At 37.9% G+C, this 21,154-nt stretch overlaps 1 pseudogene; it reads right to left on the reverse strand.

Annotated features, from left to right (window-relative positions):
• LOC121997705 overlaps positions 1-21,154 on the reverse strand; it is a 74,352-nt pseudogene that overhangs the window by 43,593 nt on the left and 9,605 nt on the right.

Here is a 21,154-nt window from a genome sequence, read left to right on the forward strand (position 1 = left end):
TCCAATGTACTTGTCTAAGGTTACTTTGATATCTGCTAACCATGCCCACGGCAAAACAGATATCAAGTCTCGTATACAGCATTGCATACATTAGGCTTTCCTTCAACCGAAGCATAAGGAACTGCCTTTATGCCCTTTATCTCCTTTGATGTCTTCGGAGACATCTCTTTAGATAAAGATACTCCATGCCTAAAAGGTAAGAAACCTTTCTTGGAGTTTTGCGAGCAAGGATTTTTTTGATATATGAAGCTTGGGATAAGCAAAATATTCTTTTCTTACGATCCCTTATTACTTTGATCCCAAGAATATATACATTCTCCCAAGTCCTTCATATCAAATTGTTTGGACAACCATACCCTTACTTCTGACAACACTTTAATATTGTTTCCAACTACCAAAAATGTTATCTACGTATAGTACAAGAAATACCACCATATTTCCATCACACTTTTTGTATATACAAGACTTATCCGGTTACTAAATAAATCCATAGGTCTGGATTACTTTGATAAACCGGATGTTCCAAGACCTTGAAGCATTGCCTCAGTCCATAGACCGTTGAACTTGCACACAAGATGCTCTTTGCCCTTTGTAATGAACCCTTCTGGTTGCTATATATGGATGCTTTCTTCAAGACTTCCATTAAGGAATGCTGTCTTGACATCCACTTGCCAAATAGATAAAAGAATCCGGATAGACTTAAGCATGACTACCAGTGAAAAAGTTTCCTTTTTGATCAAGTCTTGCTTTGAAAGTTTCCACCTTCCTGTCTATCCATTTTTTTCCTATTGTAGACCTATTTTCACTGAATGACTTTTACACCATCTGGTGGTTCTATAAGCTTCCAGATTTTATTAGAATACATATATTCTAATTCTGTATTCATTGCACTTTGCCAAGATGCTGCATCTTTATCTTGAAGTGCTTCATCATATGTCCGGGATCAGACTCATGTTCATTTGGGATCAAGTCCAAAAGACTCCCAAAACATGAATCTTTTAGGTTGTTTGACAACCCTCCCACTATGATTAGGCACTGTCTATAATTGTGTATCAATTGTTATACGTGTTGCAGTTTCTTGTGATATTTCATCTTGTACAGTTGGTTCTAGATTAGACGTGTCCTTTATTAAGAACAAATTTACTTATGGGCTTGTGATTCATTATATAGTCCTCTTCTAAAAATCAGTCATTGATGCTAACAATGACCTTCTGATTTTTAAGACTATAAACCTACTTTCGTTTCTTTAGGATAACCCACAAATAAGTGAATTCCTATCCAACTTATCATTGTCTTTCTTCAGCATATGTGCTGGACTACCCGAATCCGAATATGCTTCAAATAGGCTTACGCCTATTCAACAATTCTATATGAGTAGAGAGTTCTGACTTTGGAAGGTACTATGTTCACTTTCTTTTTCAGAGTATATCCTTAAATCGAACTTGGTAATTTTCTGAATAACTCATCATCAATCTAATTAAGAGTCATATACCTTCTTTCCACTACACCATTCTGTTGGGGTGTACCAGGTGCAGTTAGTTGAGAGTGAATCCCAACTTTTGATAAGTAACTCCTAAATTGTCCCAAGAGGTACTTGCCACTACGATCTTACCAAAGTGACTTGATACTTTTACTTTAACGTTTCTCCGCATCAGCCTTGTACTCTTTGAACTAATCAAAGCACTTAGTCTTGCGGCACATTAAGTAAATGTATTTGTATATTGAATAGTTGTCTATAAAATAGACGAAATATTCGATACTACCTCTTGTCTGGATAGTCATAGGATCACACAAATCAGAATGAACCAATTCCAACATATCTTTGGCTCCATACCCCTTAGACTTAAAAGCTTCTTGGTTATTTTTCCTCCAAGTAAGACTCGCAGGTCGGAAAGATTTCCACTACTAATGAACCCAAAAGTTCATTAGCTACCAATGAATCCTACTCAAGTTAATATAACCTAGCCTTAGATTCCAAAGATATAAATGGTTCATTTCCGAAGGTTGCTTTCTCTTAAAGTTAGAAGATGTGTTACTAATTTCCATTTGTTGCACTGTGGGAGTAATTGGATTTATAAATTGCCAACCAATGTACCAGAACAGATAACTTCCCCCTTTTTCTTAATAACAACTTTGTTATTAAAAGAGGTAGAATATCAAGTTCTTTGAATAGTTTAGAAACTGAAAACTAGTTCTTTCTAAACTTGGTATGTAAAGACAATTACTTAAAATCAATATTTTATTCTTATCAAAGGATAAACATCTCCTACTGCAACAGCTACCACTTTTACAGCAGTGCCCATGTGGACGGTGTTTTTATTTTCATTTAGTTGTCGGGTTTCCTGGAACCCTGCAATGAATTACGGACATGATTAATGGCATCTGTATCTACACTCCAGGTTCTGATAGATAACACCACTAAACATGTTTCAACTAATGAATTAAATACACCTATATTGTTCTTAGTTCTAAGAAGACAGTCTACCTTAATGTCCAAGTCCTATTTCCAATTATTACAATTGGGACTACTAAGTCTTTTCTATAGTATAACAACTAGGGAATTGACAAACATTTTAAATTCTAAGAATCACAAAAATATTTGGTCAAGATCAATTCCTTAAAATCCCTATGAATTTTGTATGCCACGATAGTGTGGATGTATATAAAATCAAAGAGGAGATTTTATCCATTAATTTTATTATCTCGTCAACTTTACTTTATGACGAATAAAATTAATAGTTGATCTGTCTTTGATCAAATATTTGGTCAAAACTTTTTGAATTTAAAATAACATTGATTCCTCAAATAATATTATTTAAACTCACCAACACCTCAAACACCGTGAATTTTACATGCTACGATAGTGTGGACGTATACAAAATTTAAACATTTGTAAGAGGAGGGTTTTACCCATTAATTATCTTGTCAATAAATCTTTATGACAAAATAAAATTACCTCAAACACCATGAATTTTGTATGCCACGATAGTGTGAACGTATACGAAATCATACATTTGTAAGAGGAGTTTTTAATTTTATTATCTTGTCAACCTATTTATTTGACAAATTAATAGTTGGTTTTCTTCGGTCACACAAATAATAGCAGTGACTCCGATGGGGAGGATACTATTAGACGTGCCTAAGTGTATACCATTACTTGACACTAAGTCCATTAATAAGATTGTGCCCCTTCCGATGGAGAAGACCACACGCTCTTAATTAACTTCCTATAGTCATCCAAAATGAAAGTTTAAGCTAGTGATCCGCAAGCAAGCTCATCCGATATGGAGGAAGGCACTCAGAGCCAACGCCCAAGCTTGTTGCATCACTTATAAACCAGTAATGGAGACCGTGAAATTTATTTAAAAATAAATCCCTCTCCCACTTAGTTATTTAAAGTGAGGAATTTTGACTATGCTAGCCTACTTAGCATGCATACTAACAAGCACACACAACACAACATAAAAAGCAATAAAATAGAAAAACTAATTTTCAACTATTATGACTTTTATCTATTGCTGTCTTCCGTGTGTCGCTAACCCTAGCTGCTGCCATCTTTAGCCACCGCCACCGGATCTAGTTGTCGCATCCATCTTGCTCCTTGTTCCACTGCGCCTCTGGTCCTCAAAAGGTTCCACGCCTTGCAAGATTCGATCCGCGACATAAATAGAATTTTACATTTTTCGATCCTATATTCCTCGAAGGAATGTACATGTAAACTAGATCGAACAATAAAATCCTAATAAAACTAAATACAGCTCCTGCTGTATTTTATAATACAATCATGCACACACAATAAAATGCCCTTGACATGTCCAAGGGTCCAATCATACACATAATAACTATAAGCCATAATAGTTAGATCCTGCATCCACAAAGTTAGCGCATCCTACTATTAACCTGCCTAAATTATGTATGACATGTGCATAATTAAACTAATACCAAATACACAGAGGCAAAACCCTAGCTCTGATACCAATTGTTGGTTGCTACTCGAAATACCTAATGGTTCCACTGTACAAAAATTTTGTACAAAGGTCTGAACCTTTTCCTAGCTACCATGTGTTCTTTTAAATTAAACTTGGATCGCCTGCGGAACATAACACGTTTGATCCAAAGTTTAATTTATTTGTTCTTTTAGGTTTAGACTTGGATCTCCTGCGGAGCTTAACACGTTCGATCCAAATCACCTAAGTTATTAATTCCATTAAATATTAATTTCCAAAATTAGCTTGCAGGACTGCATGGCGAGGCACATGACCTTCTTGGATATGGAAACAACCACCACCGCCTAGACAAAGCCTTTTAAGGAAAGTTAATATTTAATTTCCTTAAATAACTTTAGGTCAACCAAAAGGAACAATCAAATCACAAGGAAAAGAAAAATAAAAGAACACAACATCGAAAACTAATTCGAAATACTAGAATCGCATGCCTCTTGTATTTGGTATTTTTACAAAGAAATAAAACTAGTATGATGCGGAAATTAAATACTAATATACCTTTTCTTTTACAAACAAAAACCTCTAGGTCTTCTACCGTATTCCTCTTCTAATCCCGGACGTTGTGTGTGTTAGGACCGTCGGATGGCAAGAGATGGGGGGTGTGAATAGCCTCCTCTAAAAACTCAATTAATCTCCTCACAAAAGTTTGTTAGCACAGCGGAAATAAGCAAAAGGAAAACTGATGCAAGGAAAAGAAACAACCCACCACTAACACAACAAGGATGTACGAGGTTCAGGGATAACTTGCCCCTACTCCTCGGCGTATCCGTAAGGTGGACGATCCCTTGATCTTTCGGTAGATCACACCTCGGACAGATTCCGGCTAAGTATTTCTCCTTCTCGGTGGAGTAACCTCTCTACAAAGTCTCAAAAAAGATTTACTGCGACCAACTCAGGCGTCGCCAATCACTCTTCCTTCTCATCTGGTTCTCTGAACTCACACCAATACCATCCATGGTCTTCACTGGTGTCTCTGAGCTCGAACCAATAAGCAAGAGTCAAGCTGTTGCTAACTGATCGCAACCAGTGAACGTTGACGCTCTAACTGCACCATTTGCAGCGAAACACAGCAGAAAGAGCACTTGGTCTTATTCTTCTGATGGAGCTTAATTTGAATTTAAGCATTAGCACGACACCTGCAACCTGTAACTCAAAAAGCTTACAGCAGATGGTTAGATCAGATGAATCAAAAATCACAGAGAAATAGCAGAAGACAAACGACATCGTTGTGGATCGGTCAACAGACCGATCCATAACCCTCTGGACCGATCAGGACACATCCTGATCGGTCTGGGATGATGCTGATCGGTCTGTGGACCGATCAGCCTATAGGTAGATCGGTCCACAGACCGATCCCCCTATTGATCGTCCTGTTGTTCTGAATCACATCGCTTCTTACTGATCGGTTACCAGACCGATCAAATAACCCACAGAAAGCTACTGTGTGGTTACTGATCGGTCACGAGACCGATCAGATAACTAAGGTATCACTGGATCAGTCGACAGACCGATCCAGACAGCCAAAGTATCACTGGATCGGTCAACAGACCGATCCAATGCCTCTGTTGGTTTTAGAGCTTCCCAGCCCTAAACCCTAACGTCTTCCTGGTCCAGAGAACGAGCTACCGAGCCCTCTCTGACCTAGTCTGGAGAACTAGCTACCGAGCCCTCTCTGACCTAGTTTGGAGAGCGAGCTGCCGAGCCTTCTTCGACTTCGTCCGGTCCAGAGAACGAGCTACCGAGCCCTCTCTGACCTAGTCCAGAGAACCAGCTGCCGAGCCCTCTCCGACTTCGTCCGGTCCAGAGAACGAGCTACCAAGCCCTCTCTGACCTAGTCCAGAGAACGAGCTACCGAGCCCTCTCCGACTTTCACGTCCGGGTCAGAGAACGAGCTACCGAGCCCTCTCTGACCTAGTCCGGAGAACGAGCTACCGAGCCCTCTCCGACTTCGCGTGCCAAGTATCCGTACTTGTACTTTTGCTCTCCACATGATCAACCTTGATCATTAATCAGTCTGAGTTTAATTAATATCTGATACAAACTTAAATCAGTGTCAACATCAAAATAACAGTCAGGTCAGACTGTATTAACAATCTCCCCCTTTTTGTTGTTTGACAACACGATTTAAGTTTAGATCAAAAATGTTCATATTTCCCTAATTTTAGGGGAATCAAGATCCTCCCCCTAAGACAGATACAGCACAATGTAAGGATAGGGGAATCAAGATCCTCCCCCTAAAGCCAAACTTTCATTTATCTCTAAACTTAGTTATCTTCTCCCCCTTTGTCAAACACCGAAAAGGTGCGAATTAGGTAAGAAAACGTTAAAGGACTCCCCCTTAACCCATACTGTCTTTTTTTTTAATCCACCTAGAATGTCCTCTAAGTGTATTATAAGACAGTAATAAAGAAATAAGAGACATACAAGACATGACATATGAACAGCATATTAATAGCCAATAGGAAGTGAAACATAAAGAGAAACAAGAAAATGAGCAGCATAAATATATGAAATCAGCAAGTATCCAGGTCAGACATAAGTATCCAACAAACAACATCCAAAACATAGATAATCAAACTGACAGCATAGAACAATGTGTATCAATCAACCTCCTCATCATAAGGAGCATCAGTATCATCAGCTGGAGGAGTGGGTCCCTGAGGTGGCATGCCGCTGCTCGAGGATGGATAGCCCGGGAAATATTGCGGAGGTGGGTATCTGGCCATCCATCCCATAATCGCCTGATGTGTCGCCAACTGCTGACTGCATAAATCATCGTAGCGCTGGTCAATCCGAACGCGCAGCCCGTGGAGCTCAGCAACCAGCAGCTCATCGTGCTGATCAATGCGACTCTCCAGCTCAGCGATCTGCCAGCGCATATCAGGATCTGCCTCTCCATCGTCAGCAGCAGCAGTAGGAGGAGCAGCAACAGGAGCAGCCGCAACCTGTCGTGGAGGTACCCGTGGTAACTCACCTAGTGCTCTCCCATCCTTCCACCGAACCTCCCCATTCTATCCTATGATGCCAGACTTGGAAAATTCCCGTTTCCCAAGTCTGCAGTCCTGCCTGACCATCTTGACTATTCTACCCTTGGAGACATCAATCTGAAGGGTCTCGATCCAATCTGTAATTATATGCCCATAAGGCATATAAACAGTGAAACTGTTTGGCTCACTATAGGAGATGATCGAAGAATAGATGCTAGACATGATGTCAAAGTCGAGACGCTGACGCAATCCATAAAGCATCAGACAATGATATGGTCGGATCTCAGACAAGGGTTTAGATGTGATTGGCAGAAGACAGTTTGTGACAATCTTAAAGAGAATGTAATCTGGGGCAGATAATCTCAAGGCTGCAAAAGTAGGAAAATCAACATCTAATTTATCTAGCCCACCCGGTCTAGGATGTCTGAAGAAATATTCATAAATGGAGTCAAATGAGATATCAAAGGGTGAAAGTAAGGGGTCTGGTAAGTCAGGATATATGGAAAAGACATTTCCTGAACACCTATGGTAAGCTAGATAATCAAAGAAGGCTGAGAAACTGAAATCAAGAGTCTGCTTAGAAACTTTTGTTTTAAAACTTACATCATTAGTTTGATGAAGATTGTTATAAAACTCAGATACTAAGTCATAATTGATATCTCGTTCTAAATAGACAAGTGAATCAAGTTTGTAATAGGCAATGATTTCTGACACAGATGGACAAAATTCGTCCATGAATTTTCGATCCACAGACCTACAAGGGAGCAATTTGAAGGTTCTTTGTTTAAAGGCTTGCTCAAAGTGATGATTTGGAAATCTTCCCGAAACAGATGGTTGAGGTCGGGAGGAAGCCTTAGATTTAGACTTCTCAGTTGATGACTTAGAAGTTCCCTCACCAACTTGTTTCTTCCTAAGGTTTAACAATGTGATACAATGGGGCAAATAAGTGAGCACCGGAGCCACCAATAACCGAAAGCCAAAACAACATGCACAGATACGGTGAGAAATGAAACTGAAATGCCAAGGTGAGTAGTTCTAGGGAAGTATGAAGTTATCTTGGTGCCATTGAAGTATCTTTTGGCTAGGGCTTTGGCTAGGGCTTCGGCGTGCAAAGAGAAGAGAAGCGTTGAGGTGTAGGAAAGTGTCGGCTAGGGCTTCAGCGTGAAAGGAGAAGAGAAAAGATCGGGAAGATTTAAGAGAGATCGGTGTCCAGGTGTTGAAATGATCGGACGGCTGTCCGATCAGGAGATATCAGGAACTTCCTGATCGGTCACCAGTCCGATCAGGGAACCTCCTGATCGGTCTCTGGACCGATCAGGGAACCTCCTGATCGGTCTGTAGACCGATCAATAGGCTTCCTGGCGTAAAAAACGAACCTGATCGGTCCCTGGACCGATCAGATTACAAATAGAAGGGTCTGGAGAGATTTTTGGATCGGTCGACAGACCGATCCACCTTCTCCTGATCGGGCTGTAGACCGATCAGTGTCTGATACTGAAGTTTATCCCGTAATTTCAGTAACTGAAATTCGTAGAGGTGTTCGATAATTCGTAGAAGTTTCTCCAGTAAAACTTCCAAATTCAGTACCTAGAACCTGAAGAATCTACAAGCATAACTATTTCCTAAAGATTATGGTCTGAAATTGTTTATAGCCCGAAAGTTTCGGACATTTAGAAAAACAGACAACTCAAGGCTTGAAAATTGAAATTTTCGACCTTGTTATGTTCAGTTTCAAGTTTGTCAAAATATAACCAAATTGCTATCATTATTTCAAGGACTTGTCCTAGTTTCAATCAAAAACATGAAAGGTATCGATCAAAGATATCAATCAACACATTAACCAAAATTAGATAAATTTTAGGTAAAGGTCCAACCAAGTTTCCTTGGTTAGAATATATGAGTAAGATCTAGGAACCAAATACACATGAATTATGTAATGGTCTTCCCCATACTCAATTTATGTCTCTTCAACCTAATTATTCAAGGGATGCATGATACATTTTGAATAATTCGGCTGATCCTAGCATCTCACCCCATTTCTAGCAAACAAAAATAATTTGTTAAACCTTATAGTTTGTGTGAGATGCCCCCAAGTTGCCCAAGTTAATTTCCCAATTCCTCTTGTCGTTTTAATGTCCTTATCGATCATGATGAAGTCCTAATGGCCTATTGAGCCAAACACATTCCCAATTCTCTCCTTAAATGACTAAATTCATTTTTCGGAAGAGGTTTGGTAAAAATATCGGCTAGGTTTGACTTTGACTCAACATATGTGAGTGCAATGTCTCCCCTAGCTACGTGATCTCTAATGAAGTGATGACGCACTTCAATATGTTTGGTCCTTGAATGATGGACTGGATTTTTTGTTAGATTTATTGTGCTGATGTTATCACACAACACTTGCACTCCCTTATATGAAAGCCCATAATCTTCTAGGGTGTGGATCATCCACAACAATTGTGATACACTCTCTCCCATGGCAATGTATTCAGCCTCGGTTGTGGAGAGAGCAACGCAATGTTGCTTCCGACTTGACCAACTAACCAATGATGAACCTAAAAATTGGCAACCCCCACTAGTGCTTTTCCGATCCAATTTGCACCCAGCATAATCGGAGTCGGTATAACCTATCAAATCAAAAGACTTAGTACGAGGGTACCAGAGACCTACTCTAATTGTGCCCTTAAGGTATCTCAGAATTCTCTTAACTGCAATTAAATGAGATTCCTTGGCACATACTTGATATCTAGCGCACATGCCCACAGCAAAAAGTATGTCCGGTCGACTAGCTGTGAGATATAGAAGACTACCGATCATGCTTCTATATTGCGTTAGATCAACTGATTTTCCATTCTCATCATTGTCAAGGCGAGTGTTCGTCGCCATTGGAGTGGATACTTCCTTAGAGTCACTCATTTTGAATTTTTTGAGCATCTCTTGAGTGTATTTTGTTTGATGGACATAAATGTCATCTCGAGTTTGTTTGATTTCAAGTCCAAAGAAGAATGTCAATTCTCCCACCAGACTCATCTCAAACTCACTTTCCATGTGAGTGATAAATTCATTTAAATAGTCCTTATTATTTGAGCCACAAATTATGTCATCGACATACACCTGGGCTACAAATATGTTTTCACCATCTCTACGCAGAAATAGTGTTGGGTCTATTTGACCTCTTACAAAACCCTTTTCTAGTAAGTAAGTTGACAACCTTTCATACCATGCTCGAGGTGCTTGTTTAAGCCCATAAAGAGCTTTCTTGAGCTTGTACACGTGGTTTGGAGCTTCGGTATTAACAAACCCCGGTGGTTGTTCAACATAGACCTCTTCTTTAATGAAACCATTTAAGAAGGCCGATTTAACGTCCATTTGATAGAGCTTGAAGTCTCTATGTGCAGCAAAAGCTAGCATTAAACGAATGGACTCTAATCGAGCCACGGGAGCATAAGTCTCATCATAATCGAGGCCTTCGACTTGACTATAGCCCTTGGCTACAAGTCTTGCCTTGTTTCTTATGACTTCTCCCTTTTGGTTTAACTTATTTTTGAAGACCCATTTGGTTCCAATAATGGTGGTCTTCTTAGGTCTAGGAATTAAGTCCCACACTTGACTCCTTTCAAATTAACCTAACTCATCTTGCATAGCTATGATCCAATCAGGATCGTGCAGTGCCTCATCAACTAATTTTGGTTCGATTTCTGAGATCAAGGCGACCTCATTAGACTCATTTCTAAAGAATGATCTAGTCCTAACCCCTTGTTGAATGTCTCCCATAATCTGGTCTTGGGGATAACTAGAGGCTATCCTAGATTGCCTTGGTGTTGGCGGTGCCTCATGAGTGGTCTCACTAGACACAGGCAAGGGCTCAGTATCAGGCAAAGAATCAGACTGAGCCCTCTCTTGCCTTTGCTCATCATCATCGGAGTCAATTTCGACTCTTTCTATGTTTTGATCATTTAAATTTAGATTTCTAAGTTCAAATTGAATTTCTCCTACATCCCTTGATTGATCATTTGATTTAGGAATTTCTTCAAATGCTACATCCGAGGACTCTTCAATCAATTTAGTCCTATTGTTGTGGACTCGATAGGCTTTGCTGATGAGAGAGTACCCGACTAGAATCCCTTCGTCAGCCTTAGCCGTGAACTTTCCAAGATGATCCTTGGTGTTCAAGATAAACACCTTACAACCAAACACCCTAAGATGTTTAATTGTAGGGGGTCTCCCAAACCAAAGTTCATGGGGAGTCTTTCCTAAAAACCTATGTATCAAGACTCGATTTTGCACATAGCAAGCGGTATTTACAACTTCAGCTCATAAGTAGCTCGGTAGTGAGTACTCATTGAGCATGCTTCGTGCAGCCTCTTGCAAGACTCGGTTCTTTCTCTCCACAACCCCATTTTGTTGTGGGGTCCTTGGAGTAGAGAACTCATGCCTATATCCTTTTTCTTGACAAAATTCTAAAAATCTATGATTTTGAAATTCTCCACCATGATCACTTCTAATTGTTTTAATTGTTGTTGATTTTTCATTTTCAGTTCTTTTACAAAAGGAAACAAAAATATCTATGGTTTGATCCTTATTTTTTAAAAAGAAAGTCCATGTATATCTAGTAAAGTCATCAATGATCACTAAGCAATATCTACTTCCATTCAATGAAATAATATTACTGCAATCAAACAAATCCATATGCAATAAATCTAAAGCAGTAGATGTACTTACAGCGCTTTTACCTTTATGAGACGCTTTTGTTTTCTTACCCTTTTGACATGCATCACATAATTTTGTCTTTTGGTACTTGATGCTTGGTAAGTCTCGCACTAATCCTTTGTTGGCCAGCTTTCGAATATTCTTCATGTTTACGTGGGCCAACCTCCTATGCCACAGCCATGATTCTTCTTCTTTTGACATGAAACACTTAACAAAGGCATTAGTAGCACTTTTAAAAAATACTTGATAAATGTTATCTACCCTTGTGCCTACTAGTACCGTGTCAAGTGTGTCAATGTGTTTGACCAGACATTGACTTGAATGAAACTCAATTGTGTAACCCGTATCACACAATTGGCTGACACTTAGGAGATTAAAGGTCATCCCCTTGACTAGAAGGACATTTTTGATTTGGAGACATTCGGATATATGAATATCTCCAACTCCTATAACCTTAAGGCTACCATTATTACCAAAGGACACATTACCTCTATTTTTGTTTTGAAGGGTCGTAAAGAGTGACTTGTCCCCGGTCATGTGCTTGGAGCATCCACTATCAACAAACCAAGTTGATAGATGCTCCCCCTTGACAAATGCCTACAAGACACGAAAGATAGATGTTTTAGGTACCCAAATCTTGGGACCTAATGCATCTACAATGAAAGACCTAGGAACCCATGCCTTGGTCACACCCTTCCTAGTCTCATGAACCCTAGAAGCATATGATCTATGAAATTGGGTTCTAGACACTAGGGAAATGAAACTAGACTCCTTAGGTTGATATCCTAATCCAGCCTTGTTGTAGACCGCCCTTTGGGCATTTAGAATCATATCTAAGGTCTTAGAGCTAGTTGAGAATTTCTCAAGCATTTTCTTGAGTTTCTCAACTTCACTCTTTAAGGCTTTATTTTCATCCTCAAGAAGCTCTTGATGTAAGTCATCAACCTCATCTTCCCTAAGAGTCTTCAAGTGTTCTACTTCATCTTTTAATGATTTGATTTCAGTTTTTGATTTCTTAAGCAAAGTAGATAAATGTGCAATAGTTTTATAGCATTTTTCTAAGTGAGGAGAAGTTACCTCTTCATCATCCGAAGATGATGAAGTCGCGGCTGATGTATCACTTCCGGAATCTGATTCCTCCCTTGCCATGAGCGCTAATTGACGAGTGCTTTTCTCCTTCTTCTCTTCCTCCGATGAGCTTGAGGAGGATTCATCCCAAGTAGCTTTGAGAGCTTTCTTCTTCTTGGCCCTTTCCTCCTTCTTCTTGAGTTTTGGACACTCGCTCTGATAGTGTCCTTTCTTGCTACACTCATAACACGTAACATTAGTCTTATCAACATTTTGATCAATAGACTTACCTTTCCCTTTGTATCTCCGGCTCCTTCTCATGATTCTCCTTACGAAGTTGGCCATCTCGCTTGATGATGATCCACCTTCATCATCGGACTCGGAGGAGGATGAGGATGTAGGAATCTCTTTCTCCTTCTTCTTTTCTTTCTTCCTTCTTCCATCCTTGCTCTTTTCTCCTGCAACTAAGGCAATACCTTTCTCTTTTTGACCCTTGTTAGTAAGTTCATGAAGTTCCATTTCACAAAAGAATTCATCTAATTTAACAATTGAAAGGTCCTTGGAGACCTTGTAGGCATCTACCATAGATGACCACAAGGCATTCCTCGGAAAGGCTTCGAGAGCGTACCTTACAAGATCGCGATTCTCTACGCGTTCATCTACGGAATGAAGACCATTGATGATCTCTTTGAACCTTCCGTGTAGTTCACTTACCGTTTCGTTCTCCTTTATGGTGAGATTTTGTAGTTGGTTTAGGAACAAGTCTCTCTTGGCGATCCGAGAGTCTCGGGTTCCTTCTTGGAGCTCGATGAGCTTGTTCCACAAATCTTTTGCACTCACAAATGGACCTACCTTGACAAGTTGATCTTTGGCTATCCCACATTGTAGAGTGACCACCGCCTTGGCATCGGCTTATCCTTTGCGAGTTTGCTCGGCGGACCACCTTGATGACTCTAGTTCCTTACCTTCTTCGTCCTTCGGAGGTGTGAACCCTTCCTTGACCGAGAACCACATGGATGTTGGTTGCTACTCGGAAAACCTAGATGTTCCACTGTATAAAAATTTTGTACAAAGGTCTGAACCTTTTCCTAGCTACCATGTGTTCTTTTAAATTAAATTTTGGATCGCCTGCGGAACTTAACACGTTTGATCTAAAACTTAATCTATTTGTTCTTTTAGGTTTTGACTTGAATCTCTTGCGGAACTTAACACGTTTGATCCAAATTACCTAAGTTATTTAATTCCATTAAATATTAATTTCCAAAATTAGTTCCCAGTACTGACGTGGCGAGGCACATGGCCTTCTTGGATATGGGAGCAACCACCACCGACTAGACAAAACCTTTTAAGGAAAGCTAATATTTAATTTCCTAAAATAACTTTAGGTCAACCGAAAAGAACAATCAAATCACAAGGAAAAGAAAAACAAAAGAACACTATATCGAAAACAAATTCGAAACACTAGAATTGTATGCCTCTTGTATTTAGTATTATTTCCAAAAATAACTAGTATGATGCGGAAAGAAAAATTACTAGTTATACCTTTTAGAAAGACCTCTTGATCTTCTACCGTATTCCTCTTTTAACCTCGAACGTTGTGTGGGCAACGATCTTCCGAGATGAGAACCACCTAGGCACCTTCTTCCTTCTTCCTTCAAGTTTCGGCCAAGCACAAGAACTTCCAAAGGATGAAGAATTTTCCACCAACCAAGCTCCAAGGGATGCATGCTTTCTCTCCTTCTTCTCCTTCCTTGATCCGGCCACATCCTCCAAGCTCCAAGAGATGATAGATTTCGGCCACAACAAGAGGAGAGAAGAGAAAGGGAAGGGTCGACCACCACACCAAGGAAAAGAGGGAGAAAAATAGAATAGAGCCCTTAGCCTTGAAGCCTCCTCTACCCCCTCTTTTATAATCCTTGGTCTTGGCAAATAAGGAAAATTTAATAAAAACTTCCTTAACTCTTTTGCCATTGAAAAGGAAAATTTATTTAATTAAAACAATTTTCTCTTTTCAAATTACAATGGCCGGCCATAACAAATAAAATCTCCAAGCAAATAAAATTTTAAACATCAATTAAAACTTCCTTATTTGGTTCCGGAAATTTATAAAAATTTCTCCAATAATTTTATCCCTTCATGATTGGTTTATAAAAAGGAAATTTAATAAATTAAAATCTTTCTTTTAAACATGTGGATAAAAAGAAAGTTATCTCTATAAATTAAAATCTCTTTTAATCTACAAATAAGGAAAGATATCAAATCTGTTCTTAATCTTTTGTAGAAACTTATAAAAGAGAATATTTAATTTTAAACTCTCTTTTAAATCATGAACATGGTTAAAAAGGAAAGTTTTCTTAAAATTTAAAATCCTCCTTTAATCAACAAATAAGGAAATATTTCAAATTTTAAACTCTCTTTTAAACATGTAGATGATTTACAAATAAGGAAAGTTTTTACCAAAAATTAAAACCATCCTTTTAAATTACAAATAAGGAAAGAGATTAATCTCTTCTCTTAATCTTTTGTAGAAAGTTATAAAAGGAAATTTTTAATTTTTAAACTCTCTTTTAAAATCATGATATCCACATAAGAAATAATTTTAATAAAAATCCTTTTTAATATTCTAGTGGTCGGCCACCTAAGCTTGGAACCCAAGCTTTGGACGGCCACCTACATGGCTCATCCACTTGGTCTTGGCCGGCCCTAGCTTGGGTTCCAAGCTAGCTTGGCCGGCCCCATTGGATGGGTAAGAAGGTGGGTATGCAGTGGGTATAAATCTCTATATACTAGAGGCTACGATAGGGACCGAGAGGAGGAATTGGTTTTGGTCTCCTGATAAAATTAAGCATCCAGTGCTCGCCCCGAACACACAACTTAATCTTATCACTAATAATTCATTCCACTAGAGAACTATTATTGAACTACCGCACCAATCCCAAATTACATTTTAGGCTCCTTCTTATCATGAGTATGTTAGTCTCCCTGTGTTTAAGATAACAAATGTCCACTAATTAAGTAAGTTACTGACAACTCACTTAATTAATATCTAGCTCCAAGAGTAGTACCACTCAACTTCATCGTCATGTCGGACTAAGTCCACCTGCAGGGTTTAGCATGACAATCTTTATGAGCTCCTCTTGGGGACATTCTCAATCTAGATTACTAGGACACATTTTCCTTCTATAATCAACAACACACACTATAAGTGATATCATTTCCCAACTTATCGGGCTTATTGATTCATCGAACTAAATCTCACCCATTGATAAATTAAAGAAATAAATATCAAATATATGTGCTTGTTATTATATTAGGATTAAGAGCACACACTTCCATAATAACTGAGGTCTTTGTTCCTTTATAAAGTCAGTATAAAAGAAACGACCTCTAATGGTCCTACTCAATACACTCTTAGTGTACTAGTGTAATTATATAGGTAAGATAAACTAACACCTAATTACACTACGACCTTCCAATGGTTTGTTCCTTTCCATCATGGTCGTGAGCTACTGTTTATAATTTATAAGGTACTGATAACATGATCTTCTGTGTGTGACACCACACACCATATTATCTACAATATAAATTAATTGAACAACTACATTTATCACAAATGTAGACATTTGACCAATGTGATTCTTATTTCTAGATAAATGTTTTATACCAAAAGCTAGACTTTTAGTATACATCCTAACAATCTCCCACTTATACTAAAAGACTAAGCTGCCATATCTGCTGCCATAAATCTGATTCCCATGCCTTTCAAAAAACTTTTGCCTTAAGGACCTTAGGTTATCATCTGATGCAATCTAGGCGGCAACAACTTCTCCTCGTTATACAATTTCTCGTATTGGGTAGTACTTGTGCTCTATTGTGTTTACTTGCCTTATAGACTCATGATTTCTTCGAGTTTGCTACTGCACCATTATTATTACAATAAATTGTAATAATCTTTGGACAAACTAGAAATCATATCTAAGTCTATCTTGAGGTTATTAAGTCATTCAGCTTTTATGGCTATCTTAGAGGCTTGCCATATACTCAGCTTCTATGGTGGAGTCCAGAAAAACACCTATGCTTATCACTCTTCCATAGTTATGACTTTTCCTCCTAAAGTAAACACAAAACCCCGAGGTCGACTTATTATTGTCCTTATCCGATTGGAAGTCAAAATCCGTACAACCTACAGGAACCAAATTAACTGCCTTGTAAGCTAGCATATAATCTCTAGTGCCTCTAAGGTACTTTTAATATATGCTTTACTGCAGTCCAATGTCCTTGTCTAGGGTTACTTTGATATCTGCTTACTATGCCCTTGGCAAAATAGATTTTTGATCTCGTGCATAGCATACATTAGGTTGTCTTACTGCCGAAGCATAAAGAACTGCCTACATGTCCTCAATCTCCTTTGATGTCATTGGAGACATCTCTTTAGATAAAGACACTCCATGCTTAAAAAGTAAGAAACCTTTCTAGGAGTTTTGCATGCTAAAAACGAGCAAGGATTTTTCCGATGTATTAAGCTTGGGATAAGTAAAATATATATATATATATATATATATATATATATATATATATATATATATATATATATATATATATTTTCTTGTGATCCCTTATTACTTTGATCTCAAAAATATATACATTCTCCCAAGTCCTTTATATCGAATTATTTGGACAACCATACCCTTACTTCTGACAACATTTTGATATTGTTTCTAACTACCAAAAATGTTATCTACGTATAGTACAAGAAACACCACCACGTTTCCATCACACCTTTTGTATACACAAGACTTATCCGTTTACTCAATAAATCTATAGGTCTGGATTACTTTGATAAACTGGATGTTCCAAGACCTTGAAGTTTTGCCTCAGTCCATAGACTGATTGAGCTTGCATACAAGATGCTCTTAGCCCTTTACAATGAACCCTTCTGGTTGCTTTATATGGATGCTTTCTTCAAGACTTCCATTAAGGAATGCTGTCTTGACATCCACTTGCCAAATAGATAAAAGAATCCGGATAGACTTAAGCATGACTACCAGTGAAAAAGTTTCCTTTTTCATCTAGCCTTGCTTTTGAAAATTTCTACCTTCCTGTCTATCCCTCTTTTCCTATTATAGACCTTTTTACACCCAAAGGCTTTTACACCATTTGGTATTTCTACAAGCTTCCAGATTTTATTAGAATACATATATTCTAATTCTGTTATTCATTACTCTTTGCCAAGATGTTGTATCTTTATCTTGGAGTGCTTCGTCATATGTCCGGAGATCAGGTTCATGTCCTCCAGGGATCGAGTCCAAAAACTCTCCCAAAACATGAATCCTTTTAGGTTGCCTAACAACCCTCCCACTACGACAAGGTACTTTCTGCAATTGTGTATCATTTGTGATACGTGTTGTAGTTTCCTTGTGGTATCTCATCTTATACAGTTGGTACTAGATTAGACATATCTTTTATTATTTCCTTAAGAACAAAATTTTCTTATGGCCACATGGTTTATTACATAGTCCTTTTCTAAAAATTGGTCATTAATGCTAACAATGACCTTCTGATTTTTAAGACTATAAACCTACTTTCATTTCTCTAGGATAACCTACAAACAAGTGAATTCCTGTCCAACTTATCATTGTCTCTCTTCTGCATATGTGCTGGACTACCCGAATCCGAATATGCTTCAAAAATAGGCTTATGCCTATTCAGCAATTCTATATGAGTAGAGAGTTCTGTCTTTGGAAGGTACTATATTCACTTCCGTTTCCAGAGTATATCCTTAAAATGATTTTGGTAATATTCTAAATAACTCATCAATCTACTTATTTCCATAAGAGTCCTATACCTTCCTTTTTCTACATCATTCTATTGGGGTGTACCAGGTGCAGTTAGTTGGGATTGAATCCCTACTTTTGATAAGTGACTCCTAAATTCTCCCAAGAGGTACTTTCCACTACAATCTTACCATAGTGGCTTTTACTTTAACATTTCTCTACATCATCCTTGTACTCTTTGAACTAATCAAAGTACTTAGTCTTGCGGTACATTAAGTAAATTTATTTGTATCTTGAATAGTTGTCTATAAAATAGACGAAATATTCAATACTATCTCTTGTCTGGATAGTCATAGGATCATACAAATCAGAATGAACCAATTTCAACATATCTTTGACTCTATACCCCTTAGACTTAAAAGCTTCTTGGTTATTTTTCCTTCCAAGTAAGACTCGCAGGTTGGAAAGATTTTCACTACTAATGAACCCAAAAGTTCATCAGCTACCAATGAATCCTACTCAAGTTAATATAACCTAGCCTTAGATGTCAAAGATATAATTGGTTCATTTCCGAAGGTTACTTTCTCTTAAAGTTAGAAGATGTGTTACTAATTTCCATTTGTTGCATCATGAGAGTTATTGGATTTATAAATTGTCAACCAACGTACCAGAACAGATAACTTCCCTCTTTTTCTTAATAACAACTTTGTTATTTAAAAGAGATAAAATATCAAGTTCTTTGAATAGTTTAGAAACTGAAAACTAGTTCTTTCTAAACTTGGTGCGTAAAGACAATTACTCAAAAATCTAAATTTTATTCCTATTAGAGAATAAACCTCTCCCACTGCAACAGCTGCTACTTTTGTAGTAGTGCCCATGTGGACGGTGTTTTTTATTTTCATTTAGTTGTCGGGTTTCCTGAAACCCTGCAATGAATTGTAGACATGATTAATGGTATCTGTATCTACACTCCAGGTTCTGGTAGATAACACCACTAGACATGTTCCAACTAATGAATTAAATACACCTAAATTGTTCTTAGTTCTAAGAAGACAGTCTACCTTAATGTCCAAGTCCTATTTCTAATCATTACAATTGGGACTACTAAGTCTTTTCTATAGTATGATTACTATGGGATTGACAAACATTTTAAATCCTAAGAATCACAAAAATATTTGATCAAGATCACCTTCTTAAAATCCCCATGAATTTTGTATGCCACGATAGTATGAACGTATACAAAATTGAGGAGGAGATTTTATTCATTAATTTTATTACCTCGTCAACTTTACTTTATGACGAATAAAATTAATAGTTGATCTGTCTTTGATCAAATATTTGGTCAAAACTTTTTGAATTTAAAATAACATTGATTCCTCAAACAATATTATTTAAATTCACCAACACCTCAAACACCATGAATTTTGCATGCCATGATAGTGTGGACGTATACAAAATTAAACATTTGTAAGAGGAGGGGTTTACCCATTAATTACCTTGTCAATAAATCTTTATGACAAATAAAATTATCTCAAACACTGTGAATTTTGTATGCCACGATAGTGTGGACGTATACAAAATCAAACATTCGTAAGAGGGGTTTTTAATTTTATTATCTTGTCAACCTATTTTTTTGACAAATTAATAGTTGGTTTTCTTCGGTCACACAAATAATAGCAGTGACTCCGATGGGGAGGATACTATTAGACGTGCCTAAGTGTATACCATTACTTGACACTAAGTCCATTAATAAGATTATGCCCTTTCCGATGGGGAAAATCACACGCTCTTAATTAACTTCCTATAGTCATCCAAAATGGAAGTTTGATCTAGTGATCTGCAAACAAGCTCATCCGATATGGAGGAAGGCACTCAGAGCCAACGTGCAAGCTTGTTACATCACTTATAAACCAGTAATGGAGATCGTGAAATTTATTTAAAATAAATCCCTCTCCCACTTAGTTATTTAAAGTGAAGAATTTTGACTATGCTAGTCTACCTAACATGCATACTAACAAGCACACACAACACAGCATAAAAAGCAATAAATAGAAAAACTAATTTTCAACTATTATGGCTTTTATCTATTGCTGTCCTCCGTGTGTCGCCAACCCTAGCTGCTGCCATCTTTGGCCACCGCCACCGGGTCTAGTTGTCACATCCATCTTGCTCCTTGTTCCACTGCGCCTCTGGTCCTCAAAAGGTTCCACGCCTTGCAAGATTCGATCCGCGACATAAATAGAATTTTACATTTTTCGATCCTATATTCCTCGAAGGAATGTACATGTAAACTAGATCGAACAATAAAATCCTAATAAAACTAAATACAGCTCCTGCTGTATTTTATAATACAATCATGCACACACAATAAAATGCCCTTGACATGTCCAAGGGTCCAATCATACACATAATAACTATAAGCCATAATAGTTAGATCCTGCATCCACAAAGTTAGCGCATCCTACTATTAACCTGCCTAAATTATGTATGACATGTGCATAATTAAACTAATACCAAATACACAGAGGCAAAACCCGAGCTCTGATACCAATTGTTGGTTGCTACTCGGAAAACCTAGAGGTTCCACTGTACAAAAATTTTGAACAAAGGT

This window comes from Zingiber officinale, chromosome 1A (genome assembly GCF_018446385.1).
Source record: "Zingiber officinale cultivar Zhangliang chromosome 1A, Zo_v1.1, whole genome shotgun sequence".
NCBI classification, from domain to species: domain Eukaryota; kingdom Viridiplantae; phylum Streptophyta; class Magnoliopsida; order Zingiberales; family Zingiberaceae; genus Zingiber; species Zingiber officinale.